The following is an 11,445-nucleotide window of genomic DNA, read 5'->3' as shown; positions in this document are numbered from 1 at the left end:
ACTTGAATGTTGTGTACAAGCACGTACACCCCATTTTGCATTCTGATTTGTTATGAAAATGGTTTTTAAAAAGGAACTTGATGTTGGATCAAGTGGTTCAATTTATTATTAAAAGTGTGAGTTATTAATGGGAGTGAGAGATATAATAAGGTTGAGAATAAAATGGAGGAGAGATGATATAATGGATCATGAAACAGATGGGTAATACTTGACGTTAGATTAAATATTCACATTGAAATGGTGTGAGTTTTATTCGAAAAATAACTTCACGTTGAATCAAGTACTTTTTGTTTCTTTCGAAATGCTTTGTTTATCGTTTTGTATTTTATCTTTGTTATTAGCATGCATGGTGAATTAACTAGAAAGCAATAAATCTACGCTATTACATGATCATGGGGTGGGGGAGCATTCAACCCAAAATGGGGGAATGGATCCACACAATACATCATAAGAGAATGAAAAGGAAATACAAGTTACAAACTATTAAACTATGTACTATGCCTAAAGTATACAAGTGACATGGTACTTCAAACAATACAAGGCTATTGAATGAGAATGGATTAGTTAGGAGCATGACTAGCTAGGAGTGATCCTGAATCTTAAAGTCACATGTGGACACAAAACAACAAACGGGTTAGCATGAGATCAAGTCAAATGAATGAGAATGATGCAACAATATGTAAGCACATTCAATGGTTAAAATCGATTCGAATGGTAATGGATTAATCAATGAAAAGTAATCAAAGATCTATCGTATGATCATGGCAAATGAAATTAGACATACAAAGAATTCATCACCTAAATTGAAATTGGATTTTTAATTTATCTATATGATCACAAATCAAATGAATCGATTAAATGGACAATTAAAGTGAACATTAATCATAGTGGTTAAAATCTACTTAAACATGAGTTATAACCAAATTAAAAAGGGAAATTCGCAATCCAAATTACAACTTGAATTTTAATGGGTATAAACATACAATAGTCCAATTTGAAGGAAAAATTAACCTAACGTCTAATCATGGTAAAATCTACCATTAACCATATTAATCAAAACAAAATCAACAAGAATGAATATCAAAACCTAATGGCAAGGTATCCTAATCATGGTAAAGTTAACTACAATTAATTCTAAAAATCAGGATCAAAATCCAATTTAAAAAATTGATTAGACTTAATTTCTAACTAATTATTCTAACTAAAATCTAATCCTTATTAATCATAATTCATCAAAAACCATGTTAATTTCTAATTGTCAAAACTCAAGAAAAAAAAACTAATCCTAATAAAATCAGCAAAACAATGATCAAGATTAACGATAACTGGGATTAACAATAATTAATCATCATTAGGCAAGAAATGATGGATTAATAAACAAAACATTGAGATTATGGGTCGGGGGTGTGATAATTGGATGGAGGTGTGGTAAGCGGATTGATTGGGCCAAAGAGGCTCAAACCCCAAGTCTTGCACTCGGGTTCAAACATATGCAACCCAGGACCCGCTTCTCATGTTCACATAAACACACACTCATGTTCAGATTTCTTCCACGGTGCCAAGACGAAATGCGAAGAACTCAATGTCGGTGACGCACCAGGTTCATGCGTCCGTCCATGCTCAGTAAGCGAATCTCAAAATCCAGCTCAGGAATTCTACCATAACTAATCAAAGTTCAATACATCTTCGTGCTTGCACAAAATCAAAGAAGGCGAGATCGATATGAAATTATTGAATTTACCAATTCAAAGTTTCAGGTTTCAATGTTCTCTTTTCCTTGTGTGTCCGCTTTTCATTGGATGTTATTGTTGTGCGTTGATTTGTTCTTCGGCGTGTCGAATTGTGCATGTGGTTGAATGATGAAGAATGAAACACTGAATCTAATTTGAAAATTATTTTAGCTTCTTGTTCAATTCCGTTTTTTTTTTGCTATTTGATGCTTCTGGAATTTCTTTGTGCTGTTATGTGCTTTTGTCAATTTTGTCTCTTCTTCTGCTACTATTCTGACTTCCTCTTTTCTTCTGATGCTTCTGTTTGTTACAGGTCGTTGGAAAATGGTTGAGAAAAGATGAAGATGAATTCAGTTAGGTTGGTTCTATTGAGAGGGTGATTGGATTGAGATAAGTGAGGGTTGGCCTCTTTGGTCACCTCTGTGAGTTATGATAAAAAGTGTTTTCATTTCCCAGTTGGAGTTTGTTGAGGCGGTTAGAGGTTGAAGAGGTTGTTACAGTTTTTTTGAATTCTGTTAGGGGATTGGAGAGATTTGAGAGGAGGTTCTATTAGTTAGTTACATTGCAGGTTGGTTTATTTTTCTGTTATGAATTAGTTCTATTCCTTTTCTGTTTCTATTGAGGAGTTGGTTTTTGGTGTGGCTTTTCTGTTACAACAGGGTATCAAAATATTTTGTTATGATGTTATTGTTAGGTTTGGCTTAGGGCTGCTGTTATGCTTATGCAGGAAAATTGTTATGCTTATGCAAGTTCACTGTTATGCTTATGCAGGGTAGCTTGGAATGATCGATGGACAGGGTCGTGGGATTCAGATTTAATGGCTGCCTTGGGATTGCTTTGGGCTTAAGTTTGGAACGACATATGGTATGAATTTCTATCAAGTGAGCTAGTGTCATGTTAGTGGCTATTAGTGAAATTAGATTAAATTGTAAGAGTCGTTATTAGTTTGTTCATTCCTTGGATTATCGGTTAGAATGAATAAGGATGTTAGTTAGGATGTCGATATTGGTTATATGAATTAGTGAGCTATTGTATAATGTCAACAATTGGAATTGAATTGGTTTGTCATGATGATTTGGGAATTGTTTGGAAGTTTGAACCATGTTAGCTAGGTTTTGCAAGTTTGAATTGAAATTGTATCGGTTTTTATTACATGGTTTTTCTAATGGATTTTTTCATGTTGAAATCAAATAGGTTCTTTTACCATGGAATGGACTTGGAATTTGTTGGAATTGGATTTTCATAAGGGAGATTGATTGAAGAATGGATGAAATTGTGTGTACAGTGTGTAGGAGAAGAGCGATCCAAAATGTAGCGGAATTTAAAGATTTCTCCTTTAGTGATCCTTACAAATGGGCATGATCAGTGATAAATCGTTACCTCTTGTGGCGATTGTAACCTTTGATGCATATCTACGGAGCGATCACGAATGTTGAACGATGACAACGCCTCTGCTCAGTCCACACGAACGGATTCCTTCAATCTCAGTGCTAGCTTCTACGAATGAAGGCTTTGAGTGAGTGAGAGAGAGAGAAACGAAATTGCAACTTCACAAATGCTTCTGCGAAAGGGTTCTATTTATAGAACCACTTGTGTGGGCTACAAGCTAAAAAGCTCACTTAAGTGTATGTGGCCAATATCTTATAATATGCCAAAATCACTTAAGCGTCTGGTACCTTAGCATATTTCGTATTCTACTTAAGTACACCATACCTTACGATGTTCTACAATTCACTTAAGTGCAACGTACCTTACGGTGTTCCTTAGTTACTCTATCTCTCATCAATCCGTCCTTTTGTGTGTGACCCTGTAGGTTTTCACGGCATTGGCAATTATATTAAATCACGTATTTAATATAATAAACAGTGAGTGGTATCTAGCAACACATCACTACTACCCAAGACACGAAAATGTCATGTGATCTGACAAATCCTTTTGTGATAATACTTGTGTGTATAATTACCCTTTTGCCCTTATGTCTATATTGAACACAAGGCATAGACCGTGTCATCCTTGTCCAGTTCAATATTAGGCCCGTAGACATTTATTCTGTTACGTAGGATGGGCAAATTCCATCTAGGTCACTCATGTCCCGTAGCATGCTTCGTGGAGTACCCATCAACTGTCTTTATGGTCATCCAGTTACGAACAACGTTTGATCAGCAATAAGGCATTCGACTCTACATCTAGGGCCCATAGTGGTTTCAGGTCGAAGGGTGGTATACACCATTATCACCATGAGAATAACTTATGACACTTTGCATAACATTCTATATAGTATTCTCATAGCGGGTCAATCCAGTATAAATATTACTCTTAATATTCATACCTATGTTTAAGACTTGATAACTTCTTATCCATGATCCATGAGATATGATCATCAGTCTATATACATAATAGTCTTAATGCTTTAATGTTATCCCACTTCACAATAGAGCTCGACTATGAATACTTTAAGAATAATGTCCTTATGTTTAATGTGATCTCATGATTACGTCATACTTGATACATCAAACGGACTAGTTATTCTAGGGACTTTATTAAACAAACATAATAAAGAAAAATCCTTTTATTATTAATAAATAATTCGATACAAGTACCAAAATTATTGGCCTCTAGAGCTTAGCACTAGAGCTAATCAAGCATACCCCTAATGCCCATAGATCTAGCATGGCCATCATGCTTCTGCTGCGCAAGAGGCTTTGTCAGTGGGTCAGCAATATTGTCAAGTGTAGGTACTCTGCATATTTTCACATCTCTTCTATCTATTATCTCTCGAATGAGGTGATAACGCCTAAGTATGTGTTTAGATCGTTGGTGAGATCTAGGCTCCTTAGCTTGTGCGATAGCACCATTGTTATCACAATAGAGACCAATGGGATCCACAATGCTAGGAACTATGCCAAGTTCAGTAATGAACTTTTTGATCCAAACAACTTACTTTGTTGCACTTGAGGCAGTAATATACTCGGCCTCGGTTGTAGAATTAGCAACTGTATCTTGCTTTGAACTTTTCCAACTCACAGCGCCACCGTTTAAGCAAAACACATAACCAGATTGCGATCTAAAGTCATCCTTATCTGTCTGGAAGCTAGCATCGGTGTATCCAATTACAGCAAGCTCTTCTTGACCTCCATATATCAAGAATGAGTCTTTAGTCCTTCTCAAATACTTAAGGATATTCTTGACAACTACCCAATGAGCATCACCGGGATCAGATTGGTACCTACTCGTTTCACTTAAAGCATACGAGACATTTGGTCGAGTATATAACATGGCATACATGATAGATCCTATTACAGATGCATATGGAATCTTATTCATGTGATCCCTTTCTTCCTTAGTTGAAGGGGATTATGTTTTTGATAGACACATGCCATGTTGCATAGGTATGAATCCTTTCTTAGAATCATGCATATTAAAGCGTCTCAGCACTTTGTCTATGTATGTACTCTGACTTAGGCCAAGCAGTTTTTGTGATCTATCTCTATAGATTCTGATTCCTAATATATAGGCTGCTTCACCTAGGTCCTTCATAGAAAAGCATTTCCCCAACCAAGACTTTACTTGTTGTAGGGTAGGGACATCGTTTCCAATGAGTAATATGTCATCTACATATAATACCAGGAAAACGATCATGCTCCCACTAACCTTCTTGTAGACACAAGACTCGTCTTCGTTCTTGATGAATCCATATTGTTTTACTGTTTCATCAAAACGAAGATTCCAGCTTCTGGAAGCTTGCTTCAATCCATAGATTGATCTTTGTAACTTACATATCTTTTGGGCACCTTCTGGTATGTCAAATCCTTCAGGTTGTGTCATGTACACATCCCTAATTTTCTCTATGTTGAAACATTATAGGTCATTTTGTCTAAACCCTAATTTGAAAGTCAACTTCCCAAGGCCATAACTTGCTCAATTTTTATAATATGAAAGATTTCCAAGTTGCACAATCAAATTAAATGTGTCTACTTCAACTTTGATGTTTGGAGTCGGAGCTAATTCAACTTTTTTGAGCATGTGATATGAGGTTACATTATAGGTCACTTTTGACCTATACCATTGATCAAGTGATTTTTCCAAACTTCAAAAATTCATAACTCTATCATTTAAAATCCAAATGATATGATATTGGTGACCATTTTGAATGTCTTTGAGAGAGCTACAACTTTGATGAAGACACTTTTCTCATTTGAAGCTCATATAAAAAATTTAAGAAAGGTGGAATATTGAGACATATGGCTTGACACTTAGAAAAATTTTGATATGTCAAAAATTTCCAAACTCCCACCTCAAATTTCTCCAAGTTCCAAGATCCAAATGAAAAAGTGTTAAACATGAAAGTTGTTAATCTTGATCTCACCTTTCCAAAGAGCTCAAATTCATTCATTTTGGACAAGAAATGAATAGGCTGCATATGGCATGAACATGATGATATCATTTGGAAAGGATCAAACTTCAAACATCAATGCACACTTGCCTTGCAATCCAAGCTCAATTCAGACTATCCAACATTCATTTGTGGACCTTAAGCAATGATTTCATGGGACTGTGCGTGCCCATGCACCCTTGCATCACCATTTTCCAAAATTGGAAAGTGATTTGAAGTGTGCAATTATAAACTGTTTCAGCTATAAATAGAGGTTCAATTGCTCAGAAATGAACACACATTCGCGCCAGCTTTGCTCCCCCATCTCAAACCCTCACTTTGCAAAGGATAAGCCTGAGAAATTCTTTTGAATTTGAGGTTGAATTTCCATTGTTTTGAAATTCAAATCTCCAGGAATCCACAGCCTTTGAAACATCTAATCCTTCTTCTGTAAGCAAGTGGAGTGGGATCAAGCACAAGCAAGATCAAGACCAGTTGAATCCAGACCTCCATTGAAGGTATTTTCCATAAATTTTGAACTCTTCGATTCTCTCAAATTCTTGCTCAATTATATTGATTGTTTAGTTTTCTGAAGTCCTACCAATGTAGGCAAGAAGATTGAGTTGCTTTGAGGCCAAATCGAAGCAACTCAGTTCATGTACCTCAAATTTCAACTCCATGTATCTCTCAATATACTTGGAGTTAGAGTGAATTGAGGCCAAATTCAAGTTCACTGCCATTTTTACTTTAAAATCATGTCCTTGTTTTTTATTTTGGTGATGGTTGATGGTGGACCAGTCCGGTAAGGTCCATCGGAGAAGAAGACCGGAGCTCTGGCTCCGGCGATGAGTTAGCAAGTCTCTGAACCACATGATCCATTCATTTTGTTTTAATCTTAGGTGTTGGTTTTTATTACCACATGTGCAGCGCAGTTGACTAATGACCACATGGAACACGCGCTAGGCACCATACGATCTACCACCTCAATTAATGAGGGAGATCGGATGGTCCACGTATTTTTGATTTTCTGAATTTTCATTTTATTTGCTTTATTTTCAATAATTTATATTAAATTCAATATTGATCCAAAAAATGTGGGACTTTCACCAAAAAATTTCAAATATTTTTCTCTTTCATATTCTGAATTAAAATTATTCTTTAGATCATTATTAATATTTTTCATGAATTAATTGATTTTGAATTTGTTTTTAATTGTTTAAAAATATTTTTAAATGTCCAAAAATTATGAAATTTTTTCTCCAAGGTCCTTTGACCTTGTTTGACCTATGATAAATCTCATGGCCATTTCTTTGGTGTTTTGATGAGATTTTAGGAATTGGACAAACCATATTTAATTTAAATGCAAAATTTAAAAGTTTAGAGTTGAAAAGATCTTACCAAATGGGTAGCAATCCAATAGACAAAAATGTCAATAGATACCCAGAATTCCCTTGGACTTTTACAATCAAGCAATACACAAATGCACAATTATATTATCTTGAAGAGCAAGGCATCAAATAAAGATGGCCACATCCAAGCTTATCCATTCCATGATCTTCTTTCAGAATAACCCATGTAACAGATGAATTCCACAAATCACAGGTTCAAAATAACAGCTTCACAATGATCATGTTGCAGATGAACTTAGAGAGGTCTTCAAAGATGTATCTGATGAATTTCAAATTGCAAGCACTTGGTTCTTCAACAAGTTGGCACTGGCCAAGTCCATTAGCATACGAAGGTTGCCTAGATTCTAAGTCCATTTGTCCAAGATCAAGCCAATCGTCCACTCAAAAGTTTTTTAGGGTTTTGGTTATAATTATGTACATTAATGGTCAAAGACCACACAAACAAGCAAAGTATACACAAACGAAATATATCACACAATATGGTCCAAATGGACAAAGTGAAAATTGCATTAACATAAACAATTAGAATGATATGAACAATGGCAAAATGAAATAGAGTGCTAAAAGTAAATTGCATTAAAGTAAAAGCTTGAAATTAAAAGTTAGTAGTTAATAGGTTAAGAGTTAGTATTGTTTTTCTTTTGCTTTTCATTTCAAGACATTCTTTGGAGAACACTCAACCTATTTATCACAAGCATGGATCCTTGAACCAAAACATCTTCCAAAGGAAGGAAAGAAGGTCAAGTTTCCACAGAATACCATGAAAGAGGGTAGACTTACAATCTCACTAACTAGAATGCTTATGACTTTTATGTCACAAATTTAGCGCTATGTTAAGCAATCGTAATTGGACTTATGTAGAATTCACAACTATTTGAGGTCGGGCAATAAAATTTTGGTGTTAATGCATGTTAGAGACATAGTATAATGGACTATGCTCATGAAACACACCACACACAAAAAAGAATATGCAAAAGGTGTGGCCTAATCTCATACATACTCATGTCAATTTTTCAATCAACTAGCATTAGGACTTTGAAATGTCATAGGCCAAATGGAATGAATGAATGAAGAAGAGGAATGAGATGAAGTGGGAGGGGGATGAATGAAATCACAAATTGGTCAAAGGAGGACTTTTACCAAATTAATATCATTCATTCATTTTGGAAGATGGAATGTACATTCCATCAATCCCCTAAATCCAATGATATTAATTTGACAAAGTCAAACCAACCTTGACCAAAGCCCAACAACAAGAGTCAAACATAAACAAAGTCATCACAATTGGTCAACAAATTTATTTGGCATTTATTCAATTTAAAAAATCCCTCCCTCCATTTTTCAAAATCTTCTTTGTGTGAACTACTTTTGTTCTAAACTTTGACCACTTTTGCAAAAATGTAGAAACTTTGGCCTTATGCCATTGCATTTTCAAACTTCTTTTCTTAAAATCAAACTTGTGAATAAACTTAACTATACTTGACTTAAACTTTCAAAAGGCCAAAAAGAACTTACTCATTCAAACCATTTTAGGCCTTTGTTCCTTTTAAACTTAAATTTTGTTAAAATCAATGCATCCATTTTGAAATTTGTATCATGAACTACGAGGTTTTGATCCCTCATTTTTATGTTGGTACGTAGGCACAAGACCGAAGGTCTTGTCAAACACAAAAATATAATTAATGAATTCATTTCTCATCCCCCCATTCTATTTGTTTGTAAACATCACTTTGAACAAAATACATATGCACACAAAAAGGGCTCCCTAGGAGTACCTAGGTCACTTTGGGTGCTAACACCTTCCCTCTGTGTAACCAACCCCCTTACCTGTGATCTCTGACTTTTTATTAGTTTTGATTTGAAAACTTCTTACTTTTTGGGTTTTGTTCGTACTTTTTTCCTTTTTCCTTGGAAACAATAAAAGCATGGTGGTGACTCTTGTTATTTGATCTCTAGCTTGTTAATAGCTTGATGATCAAAAATTTCTCGCTACAACGCTCATAGTATATAATGGTGCAAAAGTATGTCAGGGTAGCCTAAGAAAACATTAGCCATTATTCAACACAATTCATTCGCTACACCCCAAAAGTATTCTCCATCACCAATATCAACATGATCATTCAATTATATATGAGAACAATGGATGCAATGTACTTAACACAAAAACTCTACAATCCATGCGATACCATTATGGATAACACAAGTCCATCTCGCTCCTGAATCCCCATCATCGGACCAGAGCACACCAATTCATTACTATCATCATAAGTAACGCTTCATCGATTCCCATCTGGAACTAGCTACTTGCTCATGAATCCACACCATCGAACCATAGTACACCGAATCTGGACCGAACTCCGTACACCATGGTGATGCATGATCTCAACAACTTGCAATATCACCAAAGTATCACCATGCAATTATCACCGTTATGCACAACACCATTCTCCATACAAAATAGGTGAATTAATCTAACATAACATGATAAACAACATTAAATACCTCCAAACAATGGCCAAACAGTAGCCTAATCACAACACAACATCAAAAATCAAAATCGACATTCAATTCCACGGTGACGCCCTTGGTTACCCTTCACCAAGGTGACGTCCTTCACCGCCCACGTCACCTCACACATCATCCATGTGACGACCGTCCCATAAAATTGTGATTGGGGACCATGACGGTCTACCCGTCAGGAAGTTGGCGCCAGTTAGTGCTTCACATCACATGACAACCAAGGCGTCATTAAGGTGATACTCGTCACCCTGAACCAGAAGGTAAAAACTGCATTTTTGCCATGGAGTTGAAATCAAAACTCTGATTTTACCTTCCTAGGCCCCAAATCGAACAACAACATCATGGAAAATAATATATATCATCAAAACATCAGTTATCCATCAATTAACATCTAATCTCAACGATTATTCATGGTTTTTATATGCTTTATTCATCAAACTCATAAAACACATATGAACACACTTTCCCAATTTCATCAACAAGAACACATGATTCTCATGGTAAAGCAATGCACGAAAATTACATAACACAACAGATAATCATACTATTACAAAATTCAATTCATGTTCATCGTTCATTCATCAAAAGGGGAAAAGTTATGGAAAAAATCTAATGGAATTAAGGCTTTCCGTCTACCCAATCGCGCAATCTACATCATATTAGGAGTAATTCCCCTCCCTCCTCCCCTTACCTTGAATTTTCCAGCAAAACACCTTCATGCTCTAACAATAGAAGTTCTCTTAGGCTTATCTTCTTCCTTCTCCAAAATTCTATTTTACATAGAATAATCCCAACATACAAATACAAATCTTCATACATATTTAATAAAAACATATCAAGTATTAATTAATTAATTAATTAAAATATGAAATAATCTGATTAAATAATTTAATCAAATTCTAGGGTGTTACATGCAACATCTGGGAAACATACTCCTTACTAGAAAGGTGAGGGATATCATGAAAATCAAAGGAGCAAACACAACACCAGGTTGTAGCTCGGTAAAGATTGATGGTGCTACAAGCGAGCTCATTATAGGCGAAAAAACACATCCGCAAATGGAAGAAATACAGTGAGTTTTGGAGAAAATGTATATACGGTTAGACTATAATCAATAGGACTTCAAGATTTGACCAGTTTCTATTAAAATAATTACTCTATTTATTAATATAGGGCTTGTAGTGAGTCCTTTTTATCAATAGTGAGTCCTTTTCATCTTTGATAATCTCGTATAAAAGCTTATATTTTTTTATTCAAGAATGGAATCTATCCTTTATTTTCATAATACTCTTACATTTTTTACATATAATAGTAAATATTGGTAATACAATTAATGTATACATTTTTTAATTATGCATTTTCATCTATCAAACATAAATTAGTAGCATTAAAAATGAGAATGTTTGAAAAAAAT

At 35.0% G+C, this 11,445-nt stretch overlaps 1 long non-coding RNA gene across 1 annotated transcript; it reads left to right on the top strand.

Moving 5' to 3' along the window:
* Window positions 1-1,563: 1,563 nt before the first annotated feature.
* LOC127132267 (uncharacterized) lies at window positions 1,564-3,500 on the top strand. The gene is made up of 4 exons (XR_007806649.1): window positions 1,564-1,757; window positions 2,044-2,298; window positions 2,502-2,594; window positions 2,925-3,500. It is a non-coding gene; the product is annotated as an uncharacterized LOC127132267 (long non-coding RNA).
* The last annotated feature ends 7,945 nt before the right edge of the window (window positions 3,501-11,445 follow it).

This window comes from Lathyrus oleraceus, chromosome 3 (genome assembly GCF_024323335.1).
Source record: "Lathyrus oleraceus cultivar Zhongwan6 chromosome 3, CAAS_Psat_ZW6_1.0, whole genome shotgun sequence".
Taxonomy (NCBI): domain Eukaryota; kingdom Viridiplantae; phylum Streptophyta; class Magnoliopsida; order Fabales; family Fabaceae; genus Lathyrus; species Lathyrus oleraceus.
This window is presented reverse-complemented; position numbering and strand designations above follow the sequence as displayed.